Source organism: Musca domestica, unplaced genomic scaffold, assembly GCF_030504385.1.
Source record: "Musca domestica strain aabys unplaced genomic scaffold, Musca_domestica.polishedcontigs.V.1.1 81, whole genome shotgun sequence".
Classification (NCBI taxonomy): Eukaryota; Metazoa; Arthropoda; class Insecta; order Diptera; family Muscidae; genus Musca; species Musca domestica.
In genome coordinates, this window is record NW_026712412.1 from 1,086,727 (window position 1) to 1,101,143 (window position 14,417).

The window sequence follows — 14,417 nt, forward strand, 5'->3', positions numbered from 1 at the left end:
CACTTTTTTCTGGGCTCGTTTCGATGCCATTTCTAGACACAAAACCCGGTGAATAATGTCGCAAAAATCATCAAAATACCGAATACCGGGAGGTACCGTTATATTGGGGCTGTATAAAAACGTGGACCTACATGAACCATTTACGAACTTAACTTAGCTCTCTATCTCAATTCGTTCGCAAGATAGCGTGATTAGAACAGACTGATGGAGAGACAGACGAACAGACAGGCGGACATCGCTATATCGACTTAGAATTTTACGCTGATCAAGAATATATATACTTTGTTGGGTCTGAAATGAGTATTTCGAGGAGTTACAAACGGAATGGCAAAGTTAATATACCCTCCATAGAATGGCGGAGTGTATAAAAAGGTAAATGAGTGGCTCAAAATAGAAATATTTCCGGAGTCCACCAAGGAAACAGTACACAAGTTATTCATGGGGAGGAGATTTGAAACATTGTTTGACTTAAATACATTTTTTAAAATGAAATCGATTATTAAGAGCTGAGGGCTTTGTATTGTGTTTCATTAATCGCTGTCGAAATTATGATAAAAATCAGTTGAGTTTTCGCAGGAAGATTTAAAGAAAGCAGAGGAAATTTTATTCAAGAAAGGTCAGCAAGAAAATTATATGTTGGAAATTTCAGTTTGATATCCCAATTCTCAAAACTAGTGAACTATTTAATAAATCACCATATTTGGAGAATGGAGTTCTTCGAGTGTACGGTAGAATAGGCAATGTCAACGTAGAACGAGATCACGAGAGGTCTTTAATTTTGCCAATAAGTTTTAGAATTTCGTATTTAATTATCATGCATTATCACGAAAGTATCACCACGGTAGCCATGAAACTGTCACCAACGAAATTAGACAAAAGTTTTCAAATCTACTGTACGATGTTGTAAATTGTGTAAAATTAAGAAAGCTCTTCCAAATATACCGCAAATGGCAAAACTACCTCGGGCTCGACTTGCAACGCACATGTCTCCATTTACAAGCCTGGATTTTTTGGGCCCATAACAGTTTTAGTAAATCGCCACAAATAGAAGAGATACGGATGTTTATTTACCTGTCTGTCTGGCGATTTGGAATTTTATGTCACGTCGAGGAATACCTCGTGAATTCTACAGCGATAGCGGAACGAATTTCGTTTCTCGAGTTACGTGAAGCCTTAGAAGACGTGAATCAATCGAATTAATTAGAACGTTCACAACAACCACAACAAAATGGATTTTCAATCCACCAGCTTCACTCTACACGGGTGGTGCATGGGAGCGTTTGGTTCGCTCAATAAAGGCAATACTCTATAATATTATGCCTTCGAGGTCCCCAAGTGATGAGCTTCTAGTAAGGCTATTACTAGAAGTTGAAAATATCATAAATGCAAGACCTCTAGCTTATGTTCCTCTATACGAGGATACCGAAGAAGCTTTAACACTTAATCATTTCCTTTTAGGAAGTTCCAGCGGGTTAAAGTCCAACATGTATAGACAGTGGCATAATAGTAAAGCAAAGTTTGCTCATTTCACAACGATATGCGAACATATTTTGGAAGAAGTGGGTGGCTGAGTTTTTGCCATCATTGACATGCAGAAGCAAATGATTTGAGAAATCGAAACCTATATGTCAGGGCGATTTAGTTATAATTGTTGATTTTAAATTACCACGAAATGTGAGGCTTCGAGGAAGAGTCAAATCAAAATCAGGAGTCCCAGCGATTATTCTTAGACCCGTTCCCTGTACGTTAATACTCCTTGCATGGCTGTGGTGAACATATAGTGATTCTATAAAAGAGAGTATTCGTTTAATATCGGACTCGAATATCGTCACCATACGTGATGAAGGAAAATGATTCGTAAGTTTTCCAGTATCCCCCGCTATTTCTGAATACGTCAAGTTCGTTGCATGTAGTAGGTAGTCGAAGTCCTGCCAAATTATAAAGTCCCCATCTTCAATCGGTATGTAGTCGGAAACAGACAAATTCGTTAATTTTGTGGTAAATGGTCTAATGAGTAACAGCATCAATGTCCTAAAATCTTAACGTTCTATTCCGCCTTGAGGCGTTGTTTCTTTGCAGTTGGATTAGTTGGGCTCTTAATTTTTTTTTCACAAAGCTCAAGAGCTCAAAAACGTCTATTGGTCTCTTACTAGTTATCGAGTGTATGATTCGATTATATTTTATGGTTGTCAGTAAAAGGAGGTCAACCGTGTTTTCCATTTTCTTTTTCCAATTTTAGGCATCTGGCTATTTCAGAGAGTGGGCTATGAAAACGCTCGAAGGTTCGTTGTCGTAATTAATGTATCTTATATATGGAAAAATGCTCATTAGTTATATTATTTGGTCTTTGAAGTAAAATTTTGAGAGTTTGTCGATGCACGCTAGGAACATTTATTTATCCGTTGAATATGAAGTATTTCTTCAATGTGAGATGGTATTGAAGTTAACCCTTGAACAGATTTTACAATTTGCCGCAACTTCATTTGCTAACTTCACCATTTTTGAAAGGCAGTAATCAGAAAGAATCTGTTTTATGCACACGGTTATGTTCGATTTAACAATTTCCCTTTCCTCATTCTTGTCAAAAATAACTTGAACTAATATTTTACAGTAACAAAATTTAGTAGAATGGAGATATCTAACAAATGCATGTTGAGTACAGTACAGTACAGGTCGCAATGTATTGCGTTTACGGCACAGGTATTAATTTAGTATATTAGTTTTCTCAGCAAAAATAATGAAATTCCTCTGAAGTGGGAAATTTGCTTATCGGAGAACAATTTGATTTCTAAAATGGCTAATGGTAAAAATGGTTTCATAAAATCGAGATAAAGGAGTATCATTTCTTCTGAAGGAAGTATTACCTTTAACCTTTGAAACGTCGTCATTGAGATTTTTTCACTCTATTTGATGAAGGAAGCACTAATCTTGCAATTTCACCCTTAATAATGTGTATTAGATACTTAGCAATGGGCGCGAATTCTTTAATAAAACATCCGTAATAGCTTGCTAATCCTAACAATTAAAAAAATAAGTTCGGCCGGGGCGAACTTTTAATACTCTCCACAATTGAGTAAAGAAAACTATTTTATAAAGAAGTACCTTAATTTAACCGTGTTCCACTTTAAACTACAAATACCAGTTAGTCGTTTGGATAATGCAGTTGAACTTAAAAAAAAATTGACATGGATTATAAAAATGCCGAATATCAGTGGGTATCATTATATGGCGGCTATAGGAAAACATGGACCTAGATATTCAATGTTCTTCCACTAGAGGGAAAAGCCATTAAGAATTACAATTACGTCAAATAATGTGGCCTGTATCGTGATTTTAACAGACAAACGAACATCGTTTTATAGACTTAGAAATTTAAGCTGATCATGAATATATATCCTATATGGGGTCTACGACGAATATTGACAAAGTTAATATATCCTCCTTTTTCAGTTGGTGTAGTGTAGAAGGTGTTTCATAATTGAGGAAGGCCACCACTTTTTTCTGGGCTCGTTTCGATGCCATTTCTAGACACAAAACCCGGTGAATAATGTCGCAAAAATCATCAAAATACCGAATACCGGGAGGTACCGTTATATTGGGGCTGTATAAAAACGTGGACCTACATGAACCATTTACGAACTTAACTTAGCTCTCTATCTCAATTCGTTCGCAAGATAGCGTGATTAGAACAGACTGATGGAGAGACAGACGAACAGACAGGCGGACATCGCTATATCGACTTAGAATTTTACGCTGATCAAGAATATATATACTTTGTTGGGTCTGAAATGAGTATTTCGAGGAGTTACAAACGGAATGGCAAAGTTAATATACCCTCCATAGAATGGCGGAGTGTATAAAAAGGTAAATGAGTGGCTCAAAATAGAAATATTTCCGGAGTCCACCAAGGAAACAGTACACAAGTTATTCATGGGGAGGAGATTTGAAACATTGTTTGACTTAAATACATTTTTTAAAATGAAATCGATTATTAAGAGCTGAGGGCTTTGTATTGTGTTTCATTAATCGCTGTCGAAATTATGATAAAAATCAGTTGAGTTTTCGCAGGAAGATTTAAAGAAAGCAGAGGAAATTTTATTCAAGAAAGGTCAGCAAGAAAATTATATGTTGGAAATTTCAGTTTGATATCCCAATTCTCAAAACTAGTGAACTATTTAATAAATCACCATATTTGGAGAATGGAGTTCTTCGAGTGTACGGTAGAATAGGCAATGTCAACGTAGAACGAGATCACGAGAGGTCTTTAATTTTGCCAATAAGTTTTAGAATTTCGTATTTAATTATCATGCATTATCACGAAAGTATCACCACGGTAGCCATGAAACTGTCACCAACGAAATTAGACAAAAGTTTTCAAATCTACTGTACGATGTTGTAAATTGTGTAAAATTAAGAAAGCTCTTCCAAATATACCGCAAATGGCAAAACTACCTCGGGCTCGACTTGCAACGCACATGTCTCCATTTACAAGCCTGGATTTTTTGGGCCCATAACAGTTTTAGTAAATCGCCACAAATAGAAGAGATACGGATGTTTATTTACCTGTCTGTCTGGCGATTTGGAATTTTATGTCACGTCGAGGAATACCTCGTGAATTCTACAGCGATAGCGGAACGAATTTCGTTTCTCGAGTTACGTGAAGCCTTAGAAGACGTGAATCAATCGAATTAATTAGAACGTTCACAACAACCACAACAAAATGGATTTTCAATCCACCAGCTTCACTCTACACGGGTGGTGCATGGGAGCGTTTGGTTCGCTCAATAAAGGCAATACTCTATAATATTATGCCTTCGAGGTCCCCAAGTGATGAGCTTCTAGTAAGGCTATTACTAGAAGTTGAAAATATCATAAATGCAAGACCTCTAGCTTATGTTCCTCTATACGAGGATACCGAAGAAGCTTTAACACTTAATCATTTCCTTTTAGGAAGTTCCAGCGGGTTAAAGTCCATGACAACATGTATAAACAGTGGCATAATAGTAAAGCAAAGTTTGCTCATTTCACAACGATATTCGAACATATTTTGGAAGAAGTGGGTGGCTGAGTTTTTGCCATCATTGACATGCAGAAGCAAATGATTTGAGAAATCGGAACCTATATGTCAGGGGGATTTAGTTATAATTGTTGATTTTAAATTACCACGAAATGTGTGGCTTCGAGGAAGAGTCATTGAAACCCGAATGGTAAGGGACGGTCAAGTGAGAAGTGCTAACATTCTGACATGGAATGGCATCCTGAAAAGACCTGTGGTTAAACTGGCGATTTTGGATGTCGCACCATCAAAAGAATTTGCCGTCAAAAAACTTTCTAGCCACACTGAGTGGGGAATGTTACCGCCAATACCAGAATCGTCAAGGATTGGACAATCTGGCAGTGTTAAAAATATGTACTAAATCTAATTTGTTACTATTTTTAATTTATCTAAATTTATAATTGTCAAGTAGCATCAATGTTCGCCATTTTCATTGCAATTTTGTCTTTTGCGTGGTGATCAAACTTAAAATTAAGTAGCTAAAATCTAGTGATCTCAATACCATAAAGTATGTTAATATGTGTCTGAAATTTGTATAGAGATAGAGATTTGTTTCTTTGTCATTTAGGATTTTTAAATTAGTATATTTCTTCAATAAACCAATTTGTCTTTGAACGGAGTGTACTTTATTCAAAATCCCGAGAAACCACTACACTAGCCTTTTAGCCCTAACAATAACATTTCATCATACAGTAAGACCTTAACTAAAGATGCTTCCAACAAATCTGTAACATTAGTATTAGTCAAACTTATTGGTAAAACTTTCTTTCAGAACATTAGAACCGAATAGTACAGGATTTATTATGCATACTTTTTAAACGAGTAATTGATAGCAATAGTGTTTCGATTTCCGGTATGATTATTTTCGGGTTTTGAGTTTTTAATAATTTTATTGACAGCATCTGTTAATTTATTTATTTTATCCTGTGTTTTAGTGTAGATCGATATATTTTTATTAAACGAATTTATAAGTTCTCCCTGTTTTCAAAGTCGTCAAATTTAGGAATCCCAGCGATTATTCTTAGACCCGTTCCCTGTACGTTAATATTCCTTGCATGGCTGTGGTGAACATATAGTGATTCTATAAAGGAGAGTATTCGTTTAATATCGGACTCAAGTATCTTCACCATACGTGATGAAGGAAAATGATTGTTTTCCAGTATCCCCCTCTATTTCTGAATATGTCAAGTTCGTTGCATGTAGTAGGTAGTCGAAGTCCTGCCAAATTATAAAGTCCCCATCTTCAATCGGTATGTAGTCGGAACCAGAAAAATTCGGTAATTTTGTGGTAAATGGTCTAATCATCAATGTCCTAAAATATTAAAATAATGTTATTAATTTCAATACGTTTAAATATTTAAGTTATCGTAAGTTGTCCTTTGGACCACTCTCCCTTTAATAAAAACAGTAGTTCCTAGGTCTGCCTCTTTCCCTTCCTCGGAATATAAGGGGGTAAGCTTATTCGGTAGCCTCTTATTGATTCTGACCAGAACAGACTCACCTACTCTTAACGTTATATTCCGCCTTGAGGCGTTGTTTCTTTGCAGTTGGATTAGTTGGGCTTTTAATTATTTTTTTTCACAAAGCTCAAGAGCTCAAAAACCGCTATTGGTCTCTTACTAGTTATCGAGTGTATGATTCGATTATATTTTATGGTTGCCAGTAAAAGGAGGTCAACCGTGTTTTCCATTTTCTTTTTCCAATTTTAGGCATCTGGCTATTTCAGAGAGTGGGCTATGAAAACGCTCGACCTGTCCGCTTGAGGTGCTATGAAGGGAAGTGGCGTTTTCAACTTTGACGTCAAATTTCTCTCGTAATAAAGATAGAATGGACTAAGATTTTAATGAAGGTTCGTTGTCGTAATTAATGTATCTTATATATGGAAAAATGCTCATTAGTTATATTATTGGGCCTTCGAAGTAAAATTTTGAGAGTTTGTCGATGCACGCTAGGAACATTTATTTATCCGTTGAATTGAAGTATTTCTTCCACGTGAGATGGTATTGAAGTTAACCCTTGAACAGATTTTACAATTTGCCGCAACTTCATTTGCTAACTTCACCATTTTTGGAAAGCAATAATCAGAAAGTATCTGTTTTATGCACACGGTTATGTTCGATTTAACAATTTCCCTTCCCTCATTCTTGTCAAAAACACCTTGAACTAATATTTTACAGTACCAAAATTTAGTAGAATGGAGATATCTAACAAATGCAATGTATTGCGTTTTCGACACATGTATTAATTTAGTGTATTAGTTTTCTCAGCAAAAATAATGAAATTCTTCTGAAGTGGGAAATTTGCTTCTCGGAGAACAATTTCGTTTCTAAAATGGTTAATGTTAAAAATGGTTTCTTAAAATCGGGATAAAGGAATATCATTTCTTCTGTGAGAAGAATTTCCTTTAACTTTTGAAACGTCCCCATTGAGATTTTGTTTCACTCTTTTTGAAAAGGAAGCACTAAAATTGGTATTTCACCCTTATTGGGGCGAAATCTTTAATAAAACATCTGTAATAGCTTGCTAATCTTAACAAGTAAAAAAATAAGTTCGGCCGTGGCGAACTTTTAATATTCTCCAAAATTGAGTAAAGGAAACATTTATATAAAGAGGTATCTTAATTTAACTACAAATACCAGTAAGTCGTTTGGATAATGCAGTTAAACTTAAAAAAGAAAAAAAACATAAAGTGAGTGTGTCCTTTATATGGGAGGACACACCAAAATATGTGCCCATTCAGACATTTGAAAAAATTCCGTGAGTAAATGTGACATGGATTATCAAAATGCCGAATATCAGTGGGTATCATTATATGGCGGATATAGGAAAACATGGACCTAGATATTCAATGTTCTCCCACTGGAGCAAAACCCCATTAAGAATTACAAATACCAATGTTTAGGCGAATCCGTCGTCCTTTCCATAACAACCATCCTAGACACAATATAAATTGTTCTGCCAAGCTGATCATGAATATATATCCTATATGGGGTCTACGACGAATAATGACAAAGTTAATATAGCCTTCTTTTCCAGTTGGAGTGTATACAAACGACCTTACTTTAAAGAGTGTAGAAAGTGTTTCATAATTGAGGAAGGCCTCCACTTTTTTCTGGGCTCGTTTTTATGCCACTTCTAGACACAAAAACGCCGAGGTATTTTTTCATTAACAAACGTTGTTTTTCTATTTTGTATTAATCGACAAGGCGCGGTCGTCGAATGGGTTTTTGTCGTCACAGACAAAACAAACTTACATGGTTATGCTATTTTGTTCATGTAAAACGAAAGCATAACAAGTGGAGAAAGATGAAAATGTTTATAAGTGCGGTTGTAAGATTTAGAAGATTTTCCAAAAGAAATTTAGTTTTATGTAATTATTTGGTTCCTCTTCTATTGAGCTTACTCGTCACTTGAGTAAATAAAGTTTTTGTCATAGGAGTTATTTTTAAAATAACTCCTTGGGAGAATATCCCGCACAGAAAAACAAGGAAATTGATGAGGTTTGGCGGCTGTTTAAGAATCCTAGGTATTTCCTGCCTTACCCCTGTAAACATTACCAACGTTCTCCACTAATAAACAATAATAAAATAAACCTGACTATTTTACCACAAAAACAATACTATGGTATTCCGAACGAACATGCAACACTGTTTTATCATTTCCTTAAATTTTTTCGCAATGTCCTCAACTTGTGTAAAATTAACATTTGCACATTGTAAAAATTGGATCTCTTCGATGCCTGCTGTAGTTTTTAATTCCCTTTTTTCGAAATTCAAGGTTGCACCCGTCTGTGTCAACAGATCGAGGCCAATGATACCATTAAACGTGGAGAGTGATGGTAAGATAAAAAGAATTATTGATTTGAAAAATGGTACATTTATCCTTAATTGCCGTGATGCTATGAATAGACTTCGCCATGGTTTATCTACGGGAATATTACCTTTTAAACCTTTTATAAGTTTGATATAATTCTTCGGAGCAATAAGCAATTGTATGGTTTTCCCTGCTACGTATCTTTCTATAAATAGCACCAGGAGCTGTTATGAAAAAAACTGATCTGGTCTAACTCGTCCTGCGCATCAATTACAATGTCGTTTGTTTCGGTCTCTGCCAACTGATGGTAGTCTAGATCATACTCGGACTAATCTTTAGATATATGCTCTGAAGTTTTGGCCCAGTATATCTTGGCGTACCACTATTAGGTCTTTTAACCATTTGCCAACTTGATATATTCTGAAATAACTGTTTTATGTCCCATTGACTTGTCCTCAACTTGTGGAAAATTTACATTTACACATTTTAAAAATGGGATTTCTTCGATGTCTGTTGTAGTTTTTAATTCCCTTTTTTCGAAATTCAAGGTTGCACCCGTCTGTGTCAACAGATCGAGGCCAATGATACCATTAAAAGTGGAGAGTGATGGTAAGATAAAAAGGGATTATTGCTTTGAAAAATGGTACTTTATGCTTAATTGCCGTGATGTCATGAATAGACTTCGTCATGACTTATCTACGGGAATAATACCTTTTAAACCTTTTATATGTTTGATTTAATTCTTCGGAGCAATAAGCAATTGTATGGTTTTTCCTGCTATGCTTCTTTCTATAAATGGTAGCAGGATCAGTCAAACTGGTTAATCTCGTCCTGCGCTTCGATAACGATATCGTTTGTTTCGGTCTCTGCCACCTGATAGTAGCCTAGAACATACTCGGACTAATCTTGAGAAATATTCTCTGAAGTCTTGGCCCAGTATATATTGCCGTACCATTATTAGGTCTTTTAACCGTTTGCCAATTTGATATATTCTCAAATGACTGTTTTATGTCCCATTGACGGCGGCTTGAATTTTGTTGATTGTTTGAACATTGCAGATTCGTCTACCTCCATGGGTTCTTCATTCTTGTTAAAACGACCTGAATTTACTTTGATAAAAGTTCTTATTTTGGAAGTGTAATGAGTACTTCACTTTTATGTTTATCTTTATCTTCGCGTGAAAAAACTTACCTTTCCAGATTTGACTCAAGCTCCCAAAGCAGATGGTACATCGGACAGAATTTGCTACAACATTTTCGTATAACATAGTGGTCTTATTTGTAAGTAAAGTAAACTTATTTTCTACCTCATTGTAGAATTCTAATATCGTCATTACTCTGACAAATGGTGGACAGCTTTTGTTTTATTAAATAAATTCGACGCTTATCCGGGCAATAATGGCTTTAAAGTTTAAAACTGTATTAAAGGATGATAATACCAAGGATGATAATACTACTACAGAAATCATAAAATCACTTTTCTAGAGAAAAATTTATATCTAAATATTTATAAATAAAATATTTTATGCTATACCTTACAATAACTTCACTATACTATTCTCCATCGTTGTGTTGAATGCTAATGTTGTTGCTGCTACCGATGTTGCTAACGTCCTCTGTAGTATGCAGTTGCTTCTGATGTTTTCCTCTTTATTTCTTCGCAGCCCAGACTGTTTCGAAGCCTGGTGACAACTTGTTGTTCAGTTCAGATTTTGTTTTTTTTTTTTTTTTTTTGAAATGTTTGTATTTTTCAATTTACAATTTTCTCGTCGATATTAATGCGATATAAATGTGTTTAAAAACATTTTTAACTCTGTTGGCGCCAATAAAGATATTCACTTATGTATTCTTTATTAAAATATTCCTTCTCAAATAAAATGAAGATATTCAATTGTGTTGTCTTTATTAAAATGTTCTAAGCATATTGAGTTTTCTTATCAAACTGAATTTTAATATTCACATAAATCCAATCCAACATTTATACATACACTCATAAAGCATTGTTGCTGACAACTCGCCTCGTGTTTGGTGTTGCATTTCGTATTTGCCCTATACAACAATGTTGCTGTAGTTGAAACTGGGAAATAATATGGTCGCTGACACCGCAATACTGATCATATCGTAGGAATGCTAGAGAGATGCGATATTTCATTAGACTGTGTTAGTTATATAAGTTAAGCGATTTGTTATTTAAAGCAAACCAGCTTTGTTGAGTCTCATTAATAAACTGATTTCTTTATTTAAAAAATGGTCATACAGTGGTTTTACATTAACTAGTTTGTATGGTTTGTATGGTTGGTATTCTAAAGAGTCTTTCACATTTTATTTTGTTTTTACTTGCTTGGCATATGTCATATTTTGTGGGTGGTGGTGTCATATGACGTCATTTCGTTGACACACTGGCGTGTGCAACGATAATGATGAGTTAACAACAGTGGCGTGTGTGTTCGAGAATTATGGGTTAACACCTCCCTCTTAAATGCCGAGCGTCCTCGTTCGGTTAAAAATATGGGATATTAGAAATCCAATTAATACCAGCTGATCTTATTTCAGACAGTTCAGGCAGAGAGGCGTGCGTTGCGGAATTTGTTTTTATTATGGATGCTGAAATAACAACTTTCTTTTTCTGGGAGCATGCAATTTTTTGTAGAATTATAAACGCAACAAAAACAATAGCTATTGAAGACAAACCAATGTTGATTGAAAATCCCCACTTATGGTTTGATGTTAGCTGTTCTATGGATTTTGTGTTTATAACTTGGAGTTCTGTTACCGTTTCCAAAGATATTTGGTTCGCATAATCTAGGCTGAAGAATTGCGGGTAAGGGTTGTAGGTGTGTTGTTTCAAAGAAATTATAAGTTTTATCGAATATTTTGATGGTGGAGTTGTAAAATTTTAACACATAAGTGCCAGAGAGGTTTCTAGGTTCCTGGTCAACTTGAACTGTTCCATTGAATTGATTTAAAAGAATTATTCCTGGTGTTAATTCCTCTATTGTGGGAATATTTCTGTTATCAACGACACTGCAGTTAGATTCTTTGCTATTTATTAAATTTGCCAAACAAATGTTATCACAATTTTTTTCCAATTCTGTTCCCTTACAAATAGTGATATTATTATCGGATTTAAAATTTTTTATGATACCGAAAATTATTTTATTACAAAATATAACATTTTCGAATTTTATTCTGTTAACTAGTTGGCCAAATTTGACTGGTTTTATTAGTCGTTTGTTACATAAAGAGTTTTCTGTAGTAGGTATACTAATAATGTAAACAATTGAATTTCTATTTGAAGCAATCTTTATCTCGGCAAATTCAAAAACTTGCTCTACATTCACAAACGGAATTAGTTCATCATTTATTATATCTTTTACAATATTCACTTCATCTGAAGACAGAATAAATGAGTTAACCACTCCGACTTTAGCCCAATGTATGGCGTACTGAACATTTACAATCTCTGTCTTTAGGAGATCAATTCTCATTTTCATTGAAATTTTCCTCTTTTAAAATTTTGTTAGTAGTTGCTACCAATTCATTTATTTTTTCCAGAGATAATTTATTTACAACAATCTGTGTATCGTTATTGGCCAGTAATTCGTCAGATTTTTTCTTGAGTATCTCATCTCTGGATCTCCCGCGATCCATTTCAATGCTGTTTCTATGAAATTCAAAGACCTTTTGGTTCTAGGTTTGAGTCTGTCCAAATATGCTTGTAATTCTATTAATTCATAAGAATTAATTCATATTAATGAAAGGTCGGAGATAATGACTGCTACTGACGTTCCTATCTACTGTCGTTTTCATACAATCAATTAGTGATTGATATTTGCGAATCAATTTAAAAGTTCCGGTTTGTAATTTTGTCATTCCTGCGTCCAGTGTCACAATTTGTGAAATAGTGTAGTCGAATATTTGTATGTCACCGATGGTCGATGTGAAGACTGTCCTAAAATCAAAAAAATAAAAAGTCAGTTACGAATGTTGTTTTTGTGAACAATTTTTCCGGATACTGTTAGGACGGTAGATGTTTTGTTTTCTTTTACTGTCCACGATGTTTCGGTGTGCTCTGACATGTTCATATATAATTACTTCTTCTTGTTCGTCGATGGTCTTGAGGTCAGTTACTGTTGTTCTAGAGTATTTTACTTTATACCGTGAGAAGTTTTCCAAGAATATGATCTGTTGTTTTAATGCAGTTCGTAACTGATGGGTTCAAATACTTTTTTAAAATTTCAGTGAGATTGTCCGTTGTGATATTTGGTTTGTTTATTCTATGTCGATGGATTGTTGGAAAAACAATTTCGAAATTGTAAGAAGGGTGTTCACCTTCAGACGACAAGATAATCTGACTTTTAAAGGCATTTATCGGTACGTCGGTAAATTGAATTAAATTGTGCTAAGAGCTTTCGTCACTATGGTGTGCAGAAGTAAAAGAGTTTACCTGTGGATGATTTTGATCAAGATTTTTATTACAATGGCCGCTATCCTTTTTGGTACAATCTCTTGAAACTTCTGGGGGTCTGGATAAAGCTTCAGCGACGACGTTAGTTTTCTCAGGTTTGTATTTAAGTTTATATTTGAAATCTTCAAGGAAGGCTTTCCTTCTTTTCAATTTATAGTTTGAATTTTTATTATTCAATGAATATGTAAGTGGTAGATGGTCTGTGAAAATTTTCATTTTGGATGAACCATATAGGTAATTCCGAAGTTCCTTCAAAGCCCAAACAATTGCGAGCATTTCCTTTTCATTAGTCGCATAGTGCTCTTCAGCTTTTTGAAGGGTACGAGACAAAAAAATGATAGGTCTGTCATCTTGAGACAGTACTGCGCCAAGAGCGTAGCTAGAGGCGTCAGCGGTAAGGTGAAATTCTTTATTAAAGTCAGGATACCCTAACAAAACGTCTTCCGACATGAGAGCGTTTTTCAATTTATGAAATGCATCAATTGCTTCTTCAGTAAGATTTATTTTAATTTTACATGAAGCGAATTTTGAGGCTCTGCCAATCACCCCTCGCAGAAGCAGTGTCAGGGGCTTTGCAATCTTAGCATAATCTTGAATGGATCTTCTGTAAAAATTGGACATTCCAAGAAAAGGTCTTAGATCCTGTAAGGTTTTAGGAATGGGGTAATTGTTAATGGCTTCTACCCTGCTTGGATTTGCTTTTATTCCGCAATCAGAAACAATAAAACCCAAAAATTCAACTTCTCGTTTAAAGAATTCGCACTTGTCGAGTTGAACTTTCATGTTCGCTTTATTTAAAGTCTGAAATACTGTGTTCAAGTTCTCGAAATGAGATTTGTCGTCCTTCGAGAAGATGATGATGTCGTCTATGTAGACGAAACAAATTTTCCCAATATGTTCCCTTAGAATATCATCTAAGGCTCTTTGGAAAATGGAAGGGGCATTTTTCAACCCAAACGGCAATCTTGTAAACTCTTACTTTTCATTGTTCACGGAAAATGCATTTTTTTCATGTCGCTTTCTTTTAAAGGGATTTGATGGAATCCACTTTTTGACAACTGAGGCAAAACCTCATTAATAT

At 34.9% G+C, this 14,417-nt stretch overlaps 1 protein-coding gene across 6 annotated transcripts in view; it reads left to right on the forward strand.

Annotated features, from left to right (window-relative positions):
* The window catches only part of LOC101892885 (putative FERM domain-containing protein FRMD8P1), a 1,829,920-nt gene that overhangs the window by 92,360 nt on the left and 1,723,143 nt on the right, over window positions 1–14,417 (forward strand). The gene's annotated exons all lie outside the window — the stretch shown is intronic.